At 38.7% G+C, this 14,910-nt stretch overlaps 1 protein-coding gene and 1 pseudogene across 1 annotated transcript in view; one reads left to right on the top strand and one right to left on the bottom strand.

The window, feature by feature from the left end:
* The window catches only part of XKR6 (XK related 6), a 218,376-nt gene that overhangs the window by 49,580 nt on the left and 153,886 nt on the right, over positions 1-14,910 (top strand). The gene's annotated exons all lie outside the window — the stretch shown is intronic.
* Positions 2,063-2,197, bottom strand: LOC132537112 (U2 spliceosomal RNA; annotated as a pseudogene).

The following is a 14,910-nucleotide window of genomic DNA, read 5'->3' as shown; positions in this document are numbered from 1 at the left end:
CTGTCTCTCTGGATTTACCTGTTATGATAATATAAATGATCTTTTGTTTCTGGCTTTCATTTTAAGTATAATACTTTCAAAATGTATCATGCTATACCATTTATCAGTACTTCATTCCTGTGAATACTGAACATACTCCATTGTATAGATATACTCCATCACATTTAACCATTTATCTATTGATAGATTTTTCTATCTTTTGGCTGTTGTGAACATGCTTGTTACATTTGTCTCGTCTACCGTGCTGCACTTTACTCGGGGCCTTTATGTTCACTGCCCAGCTCTTGTTTATGGTGGTGTGGGGGACTTTGGAGCCTCAGATAGGAAAGTCATTTTGCATAACCTTTATGCTATCTGCCCTCACCCTTTTTAGTTAACAATATTAAACCTTTCAGATAACATTGAAAATTTCCACCATGATTAACATAAACAGTGTGGTGAGTAGAACCACAGTCCCCCAGTGATATCACATCTGAATCCCCAGAGCTTAGAACTATGTTTACTCACACTGCCAGAAGGACTTTGGATATGTGAATTAGGATTTGGAGATGGAACATTACTGCATTATCTGGGTAGGTCCTGTGTGATCACAGAGGGCCTTTTAAAGGACTGTGGGAAGTTGGAGAGCCAGAGGCAGACAGAAGTCTGTCTGAAGATAGAAAAAGGAGTCATAAACCTATGAATGCATTGCAGTCTCTTAAGAGCTGGAAAAGGTAGAGATTCTCCTAGAGCCTCCAGAAGGAAGAATAAACCTTCAGTATGACTTTAGATCATGTAAAATATACTAACCCCCAGGCCAGCTGAACTTGACCATAGCATGGTGAAATATATTGTGTCTGATTAAGTGTTGGGACAACCAGAAAAGGAGTGACTTTTAAAGCAGTGAGGCAATTTTAAATGATTTGTTTGTTCAAGTGCCAACCAATGTGCCATATTTAGATATAAATTTGTTATTCTAAGGTAATGATCCTTTTGTAACATATGCACAAGACTATAATGTTAGCAATATATACATTAGAGAACTTAATGCCTCTTCTCTGCTCCCTAAATTTTTTTTGAGTAAAATTTGACCCTTTGTGACTTGTCTATATGGAAAGGATGCACTGGGCAAAAATTTTAGTTGGGGGCTGGGTGGTAGTGCAGCAGGTTAAGCGCAAGGACCGGCATAAGGATTCCGGTTTGAACCCCCAGCTCCCCACCTGCAGGGCCCTGCTTCACAAGCAGGTCTTTCCTTCTCTCTATCTTCCCCTCCTCTCTCGATTTCTCTATCCAACAACAACGAGCTATAACAACAATAACAATCACAACAAGGGCAACAAAATGGGAAAAATAGGCTGCAGGAGCAGTGGATTCGTAGTGCTGGCACTAAGCCCCAGTGATAACCCTAGAGGCAAAAAATTTTAAAAAAATAGTTATCTGCTTTATTTTGATTACTATTGGTTTCCAATATGTTTTGTCTTTGAGCAGAAATAGGTGAGAATACACAGGTCACAGAATTCCAGTTTCTCTTAGTCCCTTTAATGTGGTAGTTTTCACTTAACATGCTAAATTGGTGTTCTGGCTTGAGTCTGTTGAAAGTCAGTACGTCTATAGCATGTATTTCTTTCTTTTTTTTTAAGATTTTTTTTTTTTAGTGTTTATTTCCTTTTTTGTTGCCCTTGTTTTAATGTTGTTGTAGTTATTGTTGTTGTTGTTATTGATGTCGTCATTGTTGGATAGGACAGAGAAATGGAGAGAGGAGGGGAAGACAGAGAGGAGGAGAGAAAGCTAGACACTTGCAGACCTGCTTCACCGCCTGTGAAGCGACTCCCCTGCAGGTGGGGAGCTGGGGGCTTGAACCCGGGATTATTATGCCAGTCCTTACAATGGTCCTTGCGCTTCGTGCCACATGTGCTCAACCCGCTGTACTACCGCCCAACTCCCCCAATACACAATTTTAAAAAAATGGTCATTTCAAAACCAAAATTTACCATCAGGGCTTTGCAGTGGTTATTCAAATCCTCCATAACTAATGGACACTTGAGTGAGGAGAGGAGGGTGTGACTAGTGACAAATGGGCATATTGTGAAGCTCTGGCTGGAAGAACAATGCAGTTTTTCAGAGAAGGATGTTGAAAGACGTGTAACTTCAGAAGACAAGAACTTTTCTTTGACAAGTAATTCTACACTTGATCTTAGCCAAAAGGCCAAGAAGCGATGACAAATAATTCTGTCTAAGTATGACATAGGCAGTTTAAGTATACACAGATCCCTCTCAGTTACTTTCCTTTTGTTAGAGTGCTTACTGAGACCAGGAAAATATTAAATGACTTACTGTGCCTAAGTAGTCTTAATTACTCTCTTTTTTTTTTTTTTTTCTGATGAGCTCAGACAGAGTTGGATTGGTTGCTGTATTGTTGGGAACTGCAAAGTTATTCAACACTATTTAATTAATATTTAAAATACTATTTTGCATTTCATGACACATAGATTTGCCATAAATATCTTTACATTAAGACATAAAGGCACTTCTCCCATCCTGGTCAAAGGGTGCCACTTGTTCTAAGATGTTTCAGTTACTTGTCTAACCATCTTTTTCAGACAATACAGTCTCTTATATTATAGTGGGACTGAGGCATCAAGAATCTGTAAGACATCCCAATCTACTAGCCAGAAAAATTGGCATTAGAAAAAAACATTTTGGTGTGTATATGTTAAACTTGAAAAGATACAAAATTTGGTCCATAAGCCATTTAAAAATAGACAGGAATGTTTTCTGTGAATAACATTTAGATGTTTTAAAGTTTTAACTTTTGGCTATTAAAAATAGATACGGAGCTGGGCCAGTAGCACAGTGGGTTAAGCACACATGGCACAAAGCTCAAGGACCAACACAAGGATCCTGGTTCGATCCCAAGCTCCACAACTGCAGGGGAGTCGCTTTACAAGCAGTGAAGCCAGTCTGCAGGTGTCTTTCTCTCCCCCCTCTGTCTTCCCCTTCTCTCTAGATTTCACTCTGTCCTATACAAAAATAATGACAACAATAATAACAATAACAATAAACAACGAGGGCAACAAAAGGGAAAAATATAGCCTCCAGGAGCAGTGGATTTGTAGTGTGGGCACTGACGATAACCTTGGAAGCAAAAACAAACAAACAAACAAAAAAAGCAGATACTAATGTGGGGGTTCAGTATAAGAATGATGAAAATGTATTTATTTACTTTGTATAGAAAATAGCTAATTAAACTTAACTGATCTGATGGACTGATTCTAGGCACAACCCAGAATACTATGTAGATGAAAGAAGAGAATCTGAAAGGAACTAAAGTATGTGTAGTTCACTGAGGACATGTATATTAATTTTTAAATTTTTTGTTATTATTTATTCTCTTTATTTTTTATTTTAATTTATTTATAAAAAGGAAACATTGACAAAACCATAGGACAAGAGGGGTACGATTCCACATAATTCCCACCACCACAACTCCACCGAGCCACCTCCCGGACCACTTATTATTTTTTTAACCAGAGCACTGATCAGCTCTGGCTCATGATGGTGTGGGGGATTGAACCTGGGAATTTGGAGCCACAGGCATGAGAATTTCTTTGCATAACCATTATACTATCTACCCCCTCCATTTATTAATTTCTAAAGTAAATATATCTTACATTTCTAAGTTCATGCCAATAGTTCTAATGGAACGTGGGAAGAACCCTTAAATTGAACCTACTAAGTCTGACACATTGCCCTGTTTGCCAAAGTAAGGTAAAAGTACTCAGTGCCTTTTTTATTTAGTAGAACACAAATGTGGCGATTTCCTGCTAAAATTTATAAATATGGTGGCCATCAACTTTTAGCATTTGATAAAATTACTGAAAATGGAAGGGGTAATGTACTTTACAACATTTCAAAATGAATAGTCCGTGTGTGAAGGAAAGCACACGCACAACAACTTGCTCGTTGGCATGGGGTGTCTCTGACTTACGCTCTTTGTAGTAGAGCAGTTATCCTTATAATGTTTCTGATTACAGTGTGGGAGAATAGACCGCCACCATTGCAGCTGGTAACTGACACAACAGCAGTATACTCTGAACATTTTGTTCTCAGGACATTTGCTTAAGGAAATTGTTTTGTAATCTAAATATTTTATTGATACATGAGAAGTAAAGCAAATTCATAAGTAAAGACACTTTACTGGCACTTCAGGTGCCAGGAGGTAGCAAGGTTCCATGTTCAAGTCCTGATACCAAACAGAAGCACCATGGGTAACACTAGGAGAATAGTTTTTACCATTTAATTTTATTTGAGCCCTTACTGACAGATGGCTAATTCCAAACTCTTCTCTCTTTCCTCTGTGGGTAAATAGGGATATTCTTTCTAAAGTGAACTCTTCCTCCATTACATAGTTCCTGTGAAACAAACCTAATCAGCTGATAAGTACCACAACATTTTCAATTCCTGTAGTTAATATCTAAAGAAGAACACAGGTGGAAATGTTCAAAAACATCTGTATACCAGAGGAGATACAGTGTGGCTCAGTCAGAAATTATCTTACCTGCTAGATCTCTTGTCACTTTGGACTTTGGAGATGGGAGTTTTCTGTGAGCGCTGCACTAATCTTAGTAGAGGCCTCCTCATTTCTGAACCTGAACATTTGAGGGATTCTGTTTTTGCTGGGTGTTGATTTGAGATAAATGAGAGAACTGTAGAGTAAGATTGCTCTGCTTCATATCTTAGGCTTTTCAGCCACCAAATTGCAGATGCTACCATGATGCCATTCTGACTTCCCTGGGCAGATGACCTCACCAGTGTGTCCTGGAACCTCCCCTCACCAGGGCCCTATCCCACTAGGGAAAGATAGAAACAGGCTGGGAGTATGGATTGACCTGCCAACGTCCATGTCCAGCAGAGAAGCAATTACAGAAGCCAAGCCTTCCACCTGATAAAGATCTTTGGTCCATATTCCCAGAGGGAAAATAAACAGGGAAGCTTCCAGTGGAGGGGAAGGGATATGAGACTCTGGTGGTGAGAATTGTATGGAATTGTACCCCTCTTATCCCACAGTCTTGTCGATCCTTAATTAATGACTAATAATAAGGAAATAAAGATAAAGAAGGGAAGGAAGGAAGAAAATGAGACGAACTAAATATTTCCTGCCCTGGTGGAGCTATTTCAGAACTACCACCAAAGTAGTGAAGACATTAAGAACCACTGCAATAATAATAATAATAATAATAATAACAACAATAATAACAACAACAACAATAATAATAGAAAATGGACCATATGCACTTTTGGTAGCATGTTTTTTTTTTCCCCCCATTCCTAGAAGAATCGAGTTTCATCAGTGATGAATTTCTGAGAATCCTGATCAGTTTTATATTTTCTGTCACTAATAATGTGTCTCACATAAAATAAGATGATTATTTTGAAGAAGCTGAGCTTTGGGTCTGAGATCCCGAAGAAGTTGGTAGCAGCAGCACAGGTTCCTGTCTAGGCTGGAAGAGGATATGTAAAGCTCAATCAGTGGTTGCTGCGTTTGTGGAACAGGGTCTTCTTTACAGCATTTGGAAGTGTGAGTGTGCTTTCTGCACTCCAGTGTGATGTGCAGATTCAAGAATATGAGAAGGAGCCAGCAGTGGCCATGTGTGAGAAGTCAAGTGCCTCTCTGGTTTGGCTGAGAGGGAGCTGTCGCCTGCATAGGATGGCTCCTGATTCCTATGCAAGGCTGTAATTCCCTTCCCATTTGGAAAAATTAATTTGAGGAGTTTTGAAATGCTGAAAAATAACCAAGCACGTTTGTAAAACATTTTGTAGGGTAATAATTCATGGTACAAAAACTGCACACTGTAGAAGTGGTTGAGAAATAAAATGTCCTTTCCTTGATTTTCTTGTGTTTGAGCAGTGTCCTGGGGAGCTTTCTACAATTTTCATTCCCTTCCCTCCCTACTCATGTCTCTTGTACACTTTAGAAATATTTTTCAAATGAGTGGTATTACATATGCTCAGAAATATCATTCATACACTTGATTATAACTATCTAAGGCACCACTCATAGCTGTAAGAGATAGAACATATTTTTTAAAACCAGCTTTCTTTTGGTAGACTTTAGGACTATTTTCCAGATTTTTTTTTTCCCTCTCACAAAGAGTCAAATTCACGGAAAACATATACTCTGGCTACTAAGCCATACTATGTATATGTAGGCCCATTAAGTTTTTGAATGATTTTGAAATTATTCCTTTTTTTGTTTTTTCTTCTACAAGGGCTTAGTACCTGTACCTTTCCACTGATTTTGATGGACTTTTTTTTCTTTCAAGGAAGGAAAATATATTTTTTTTAATTTTGTGTTCTAACACTAAATGAGTGGTATATTCAAAATTAATTTTGGTTTACAAAGTAAGGTAAAAATCCAACTTTAATTTTCCAAGTGGCTAGCTGTTGTCTCATCTCCATTTTTTGAGCTCCCTCTTTTTCCTGTAGAAAGAACCTTTACATTGGAGACTTTCAAACCGATAAATGTAGTATCATGTTTGTATAAGTTTCTAGATGAATCAGGGTGGAGTTGAGTTGGAAAGCTGCGTAAGTGATATAGGATTCCCATGCAAATGAAGACTGCTCTAGTCTTTTGCATAGCTTAAGAGAGGAATTTGTAAAAAGTGTAAAAGTGCTGGGAGCCAAGAAGTAAGAGCCTGAGAAAGAGACAGTGTTGAATATCAAATTGTAGGCTCACCCTTTCTCTGGGAGGAAAAATCAGTTACATTAGGGAAATGATTTTTTAAAAAATTATTTCAATAACCCTATTGCAAATCTACCTCTTCTGGCAGTCCCCCATCCCCACTTTTCTCCTTTATATTTGATAGGACAGAGAGAAATTGAGAGGGGTGGGGCAAACAGAAGGAAAGAGACTTTCAGCATTGCTTCACTGCCTGTGAAACTTCTCCCCTGCAGGTGGGGAACAGAGACTTGAACCCTGATTCTTGCACATGGTAATGTTTACACCCCACCTGACCTCCATCAGTTTTCATAAGAAAGTACTTTACTTTGAATTTTTTTTAAGGTATAAAGTAACCATTTATTGTACCGAGAGCAGGACACTCTGTGGTGGACTCAGCACTGTACAGTCTGAGGCGTCAGCTAAATGATTCTGTCTTCTGCATACATTTAATCCTTCTTTAAGAGTAAATCATTGAGCAACTGAAAAAGAGCACAGCTGATAGAATATAGGACTTGCATGTCTGTGGCTCCTGGTTCAATCCCCAGCACTGAGTGTCTCAGAGTGGTGCTCTGTTCTCTCCTTCATCTCTCAACTCTCATCTTTTGCCCCCTCCCACCTCTTTCTCTCATAAATTATTTTTTTTAAATTTATTCCCTTTTGATGCTCTTGTTGCTTTATTGTTGTAATTATTATTGTCATCCTTGTTGGATAGGACAGAGAGAAATGGAGCGAGGCGGGGAAGACACAGAGGAGGAGAGAAAGACACCTGCAGACCTGCTTCACCGCTTGTGAAGCGACTCCCCTGCAGTTTGGGAGCCTGGGGCTTGAACCGCGATCCTGAACTGGGATCCTTACGCCCGTCCTTGAGCTTTGCGCCTGTACACTTTAGCCACTGCGCTACCGCCTGACTCCCTCATAAATTCTTAGTTCACTCATCTTAATGTGAAAAATGATTTAAAAAATATTTATTTTCCCTTTTGTTGCCTGTGTTGTTTTTTAATTATTGTTGTAGTTATTGTTGTTGTTATTGATGTCGTCGTTGTACAGAGAGAAATGGAGAGAGGAGGGGAAGACAGAGGAGGGAGAATAAGATAGACACCTGCAGACCTGCTTCACCACCTGTGAAACGACTCCCCTGCAGGTGGGGAGCTGAGGGCTCGAACCAGTATCCTTACGGTGGTCCTTGCGCTTTGCGGCACTTGCACTTAACCCACTGCGCTACTGCCTGACTCCCATGCAAAATGATTTTTTAAAAAAAGAGTTTTACCACGGACTGGGTGATGGCTCACCCATTAGACCACATGTTGCCATGCACGAGGACTCAGGTTCGAGTCCTTGCAGGGGAGAAGCTTCATGAGCAGTGCTGTAGGTCTCTTCCTCTCTCTGTTTCTCATGCTGTCAGAAAGAAAAACACATTGCAGCCTGGACCAGTGGTGTCATGTAGTCCCAAATCCCAGTGATAATCTTGATGACAAAAAGTAAAAAAATATCTTTTTTTAAGGTTGCATTTTTCATATGTTACTGCTGGTGCTCACGTGGAGTGGCTCCAAGGGGAGGGGGGTAAGCCTCCGACCCTCCCTCACCAGCACTAGAGGCTGCTTGACTTAGAAAGAGGCATCGGGGAACATTCTGGTACGAACATTCATTTATTTGGAGAAGGGTATAGGCCTTTATACTGAGTTAAACAAAGAACATTTTTCACATATGTCAGAAATTACAGGTTTTTTAAAGGTCAGCTTGCCCCTATGGTAGGGGGCTGGTATGACAAGAATTGATGAGATACATAAAGGTCAAAACGATTAGTATCCATGATGCAGGCGAGTTAATTATCCAAAGATATTTGAGAGAAGCATAGGGCTTAAACCAGTAGGGTGAGGTAGAGAAGAAGAAAAACAAAGCTTGATGTGAATCACAGATATCAGAGGGCACAAGGAAATAGAATATGGGGTCTCACTGCCGGGGTGTATGATAGTGTTCTCCTTTATGATCAAAAGATGAAGTTATAGTGGATGTGTGAACTTTGAATGAACCCTCAAGCAGGCAGCTAGCAGGGGGAACTAAGTGTGAGAGGCCTGCAGGCTTTCTGTGAGCTTGAGAGTCAAACAAGGAGAAACTGAGTCTGGGAGACTTTTCCCTCTTGGCTCATCTCTATAAGGAGAGAGGCTAACAAGTGGGGTGTCTTTCCAGACCGCCATCCAGGGATGGGAGAGCTCCCCTAAGCTCTACCAAGCTTTCACATAGTCCCACACGTCACATTCTCTCTCTTAAAAGAAATATTTATTTCACCAGAGAGACAGAGAGAGGAAATAAAGAAGAAAGAAGAACCAGAGCAGCACTCTGATATACGCAGTATAGAAGATTGCACTCAGGACCTCATGCTTGCAAGTCTTCCTTTCCACTTTCCATTTCCAGGCCACATACTGAATATCATAAAATGGGAATTACGTTTATAGAAATGTAAATTCTATGATTTGTTGAAATTTATAGCATATTTACTGGGATTCATTGATGTCTCTTCACATTGCTGAAGTGACCAATGATATGACTGCACATGAAGTTCCATGCTTTAATAAACTATAAACCATGTCATGTGAGTATTAAAATCTCATGATTCAATCATAGCCTTGATATAGATGGGAATGGTGAAGAGTCTGGAACTGAAAGAAGTGTTTACAGTGCTTGTTGCATTCTCTAGATCAGGGAACATGTAGGACATAACTTATACACCAAAAGATACTTTGATTGAACCAACGGGGAGGAATTAAGCTATGATTACACATGGAGGAGAGTAAGTTCCTAAGAGGAAACATCACAGTTCTGAAAGGCAAATGAAACCTCAGCTACGTTTTATTTTTGGCCCCAGGATGGTGTCAGATATGAGTTGACTTCTCCACTGTGGACCTATGCCAGGTTTTTGGTTGATGCAAGACAAATTTAGATTTTTAGGTAATGATTATGTGAAACCTAAATGAGAAAAGATGTATCTGCCACTTTGTGTGTTCTTTTCTGTAATATATTGCAAACATATGTGATAAGGGACTCCTCACACACACGACTGACAGGTAGTTTTTAGTTTCTCTTGATTGTTTACACCAAAATAGAAAACTTACAGAATCTTCCTATGACATCAATGGGAAGGGGACTTTCAGATATTACTGATTTTATTTTTAATATTTTCACTTGAAGTAAACTAACTTAATACAGAGATGTGGCTCAAAACAGTTATTTCTTTATTCTAATTATAAATTGTAATTTTAAATCAACATAGTAGATATTATGACAGTATTAATGATGATTCATGCCTCATGATAATGCATGAATTCTATGTTAATGGATACATATGAACAGTATAAAAAAGAAAAAGTATTGCCTTAATAACAGTAGAAATAGATCCAGTTATTCTCAAAAAAATTTTTTTTACTATATTTATTTATTGAATAGAGACAGCCAGAAATAAAGAAAATGGGAGTTAGATAAATAGGCAGACAGACTGACCAACCTGCAGCACTACTTCACCAACTGAGAAATTTTCCTCCTGCAGGTGGCAACTAGGGCCTTGAAGCTCCATCCTTTGCACATTGTAACATTTGCTCAACCAGGTGCAACACCACTGGCCCTGATCAATTTTTTTTTTTCTTCCAGGGTTATTGCTTGGTCTCGGTGCTTGCACTACAAATCCACTATTCCCAGAAGCCATCCCCCCTCCCCCATTTTATTGGATGGGACAGAAAGAAATTGGGGAGATAGAGAGGGTGGAGAGAAAGACACTTGCAGACCTGCTTCACCACTTGTGAAGAGACCCCCCCTGCAGGTGGGGAGCCAGGGGCTTGAACCAGGATCCTTGTGTGGGTCCTTGTACGTTGTACTATGTTTGCTTAATCCGTTGTGCTACCACCTGGGCCCCCAAATTCTTTAAGTGTAGTTTTGGTAGCAAAAAAAAAAATCTCTGGATTTTAAATTATGGATCCTATTGAATGAGTTACTGTTTTATTAAGTGATTTCTAAAGCTACTTGACTGATTTAACCTTTCAGAATACACTGAGATATCTTTAGTTGGAATTGAAACAGCACTCGCCAAATGAAGGAGAATTAATTTACAGCATTAAACATAGGATTTACTCTAGAGTGGCCAGACTTTGACTGGAGGTTACTTGGCAGCTAGGGATTTGGGGTTCTCAGTGGACCTGTTTAAAATTCTACAGTCTCGTCTTGTTGTTATGCAATAGATAACTGCTCTTTTCCTGTTCATGGGAACATTACCATCTTTATTTTCTATCTCCTTGGCAACACAGCTCAGAGTTGAGACAAAAAGTTAGGAAACAGAAGGATAGGAATTGACTCACTGATGTTCAGACTATCTTTCTCATTCAGCATTTAACTTTAATCATTTAAAATTAACCTTCATTTGTTGAATGTTTGAATCCTTATAGTGATTGGAGAAACAAGTTAATTTTCATGTCACTGGTGCTGTTGTACTTACAGGTTCCAAATATGCTAATGTGTGCACATTGTTCTAGTCTATAAGAGTTGTCTTCTTCTTTCTGACCTTGTTTTATTTTCAATTATTTTTTTTTCTTTTTAGAGACAGAGAGACAGAGGTAGAGAGAGTATAAAAGAGAGCACAGCAGCAAAACTTTCAGTGTGGTGGGGGCTGGGTTTGAACCTGGGTTGAACACATGACATAGCAGCACACTATCTAAACGAGCTATTTCACTGGTCTGGCCTTTGTTTATGTATGTAAACAAGTGCAAAACTTCTGTCTGATGTCATTAATTTCATTGATGATAGATATATTTTTTTCCTTAAATATTTTTCCTTTATTTATTTTGGATAGAAATTGAAAGGGAAGGGGAGATAAAGAGGTTGAGAGGTGAGAGACACTTTTATAGCACTGCTTCACTACTTGTGAAGCTCCCTCCCCCCAAGGTGGGGACCAGAGGGGCTTGAACCCAGGTTCTTGTGCTCTGTAGTATGGACATTCCATGTGTGCCACCATCTAGATGGCCCGGTATTATTACATTTAACTTCACAAAAACCAACAACATGTTTCTTACTCAGGAGCTGAACAAGCACTACTATCATTTTGATAAGCCATCTTGGAGTTTATTTCTAATACTTAACAGATGGGTAAGAAGACCCTTCCGTTCAATAAGATTGTGATGCTCTGGAGTAGAAATGTGTACATTTTCATTTCCCTGTAATAAAAGTGGCATTTGCTATTTTATGTTGTACTGTCATGCTAGAGATTACATTCCATGCTCATTTGTTCATTCATATGTATTTTTATTTTTAGCTCTAAGCGAAAGACATGAGACCTAAGACTGAAGGGAGGTGGTTTTGAGGCGTCTGATTTCTGGCTAGACGGTGTGTGCTCACTTCATCCTGAAACCACCGCAAACAGAATGGTAATGGCATAATCTGAGAGAGAGACAGAGAAGTCTTTGTGTTTCTCCATGTCTATTCTCCATTTCTTTTTTTTTTTTTAAGATTAAAAAACCCAATTTTTTAGTATGAACAAAAGATATCAAATAATGTACTAATGTGTTCTATCTCAACTGGTTCAAGTGTTTAACTCCAAAATTAACTGTATAAATGTACATATTAATCAAACCTTTTAGAATTCTTTGGGTTTTTTTGTTTGTTTTGTTTTGTTTTATTGTTATGGGTGGTACTACACAGGACTGTCTTTTAGATAGAGAAGCATAGAGAAAGAGAGGAAAAGACCACAGCACTGGAGATTCCTCCAGTGTGGTAGGGGCCAGTCTCAAACCTGTACTGTGGCCATATCAAAGCAGGTGCTTTCCAGGACCCCTCTTGGAGTTCTTTAACCATCTTTTATTTTATATTTTTAAATGCATTACTAAGGAATGAATCAATGAACCCTGCCATACATGAACATGCATGTATGGCATCATCAAGCAGCCTCCCTAGCCAACCGTTTGTTTATTTGTTTAAAAGAGAGGGAGAGAGGAAAGATGCAACACTGCACCATCCATGGTCTCCGAGTGGTGCTAGGATTTAGTACTTCATACATGCAAGGAATGTGCTGTCCTAGGTGAGCTATTCTGATTTCCTAAACACTTTTGAAAAATGAGCTCTAGTGACCTCCTTACCCAGCCACAAAATACTGTATGAAGACATCTGGGTCATGTGGAATTTACATATTGAAACCAGTTTTTTTCTTTTGAAAACTAGTGTGGTTTGCTCTTAAAAAGAAAGGAGTATGGACTTAAGTTTTTCAGACTAGAAAGTAAGGATTCTTGTCACAGCTTTTTTTGTCAGAAAGAATCTTGATGCTTTATGATTTTGTGTTTTACTTTTTTAAGTATAAACAGCCTGTTACAAAAATTAGTGATATCAGTTAACTCTGTTGTATTTAGTAAATGTATTCTTTTTGTTTATTTTTAGAGAAAGGCAGAGAATGAGAGAAACCACAGCACCAAAGCATCCTTCATTGCGGTGAGGGCCAGGCTCGAACCTGGTTGTGTGCAGGGCAAAACAGCACACTATTCAAGTGAGCTACTTTACCAACCCAGATCTATCTATATATACATATAGATTCTTAGTTAAAGGTAATCGACCCCCTCCCGATTTAATAACAGACTAGTACTTCTTAATAATATTAAGATTATTCTAGTGGGTTATATCCTATTGAATATGTTGCTATATAAGGCTTACTAGCTTACTTCTAGGAATATAATTCACTGATGTCCTTTGCTCAAATTCAGATTTTTTTGAGAAAAAAAATCAATTATTTATGAGAGAGATAGAGAACCAGAAAATCACTTTGGCATATGAGATGCGGGGGAGTGAACTCAGGACCTCATGTCTATAGGTCTGGTCCTCAGCCTCTGGGGAGTGCATTCAGATTTTATACTCCTCCCCCCCCCAGAATAAGTGGTACTATTATGTTATTTCACTTCCTGTGCTAAATATGAAAGCAAATATAGCAAATGATGAGGTGCTAAGAAAATGAAATTATTCCATTCCAGAGGTGGATTCTAAGGAACTCTAAATATTACCATATTTTTAAAAGTGTATTTTCCTGTTTTCTTCTAAAGATTCAGTTATTACTATACTTCTATCCAGTACTATATGTCTCTGTAAACAGTGTTTTCTTACAAATAATGTTTTGTAAACCATATTATCCATATCAGGTGTTGAGACTGAAAGATTTATAAAATGCTTGTTCTTTGTGTTCATGCATGTAATTTTCTGTTTTGGTAGACGTAACTCACAGGCTGTTCAGTCCAGCCACAGTTGAGATTGACTGGGAGTACAATTATTTTCTGCCTGTGTAATCTGAATTTATACTTAAATAAGCAAGCCTCACTTAGTTATTTTTTTAAAAAAATGTACAATAGATTGCTTCTTTGTTTTATCATATCTGCTGATGTGTTTTATATTTCTGAGAATGTGAACTCTGAATTCTTGATTTTCTTTTTATCCCCTCCCCATTCTTCTCCTTCTTCCTCTCTTTAGTTAGCTTTATTTATTTACTGGATAGAAACAGCCAGAAGTCAAGAGGGAAGGGGGTGATAAAGAGGGGCTGAGAAAGGGAAACACATGCAACACTGCTTCACCATATGTAAAGCTTTTCCCTTGCAAGTGGGGAATGGATGATCTAACACAGGTCCTTCCTTGCACATAGTAACATGCACTCAACCAAGTGCATCACCACTGGCCCCATAACTCTTGATTTAGTCTAAATGGTATATTTTTAAAGCTGGTGTTAGAATTTTTTGTAGTTAGTTTTTTTGTTTGTTTTTTAATATTTATTTATTTTCTTTTTGTTGCCCTTGTTTTATTGTTGTTGTAGTTATTATTGTTGTTGAATAGGACAGAGAGAAATGGAGAGAGGAGGGGAAGACAGAGGGGGAGAGCAAGAGAGACACCTGCAGACCTGTTTCTCCGCCTGTGAAGCGACTTCCCTGCAGGTGGGGAGCCAGGGGCTCGAACTGGGATCCTTACTCCGGTCCTTGGGCTTAGCGCCACAGGCACTTAGCCCGCTGTGCTACCACCCAACTCCCTGTAGTTAGTTTTTGTGTATAATTTCAATGAGAAACAATTACAGATAATTTTTACTTCTAGATATTCTTTTTTTTAAATCTAATTTATTATCATTTATTTATTTATTTATTTTTCCTCCAGGGTTATTGCTGGGGCTCAGTCCCAGCACCACGAATCCACTGCTCCTGGAGGCCTTTTGT

This window comes from Erinaceus europaeus, chromosome 2 (assembly GCF_950295315.1).
Source record: "Erinaceus europaeus chromosome 2, mEriEur2.1, whole genome shotgun sequence".
Classification (NCBI taxonomy): domain Eukaryota; kingdom Metazoa; phylum Chordata; class Mammalia; order Eulipotyphla; family Erinaceidae; genus Erinaceus; species Erinaceus europaeus.
The sequence above is the reverse complement of the archived record's forward strand: the minus strand, read 5'-3'. Positions and strand labels throughout refer to the sequence as shown.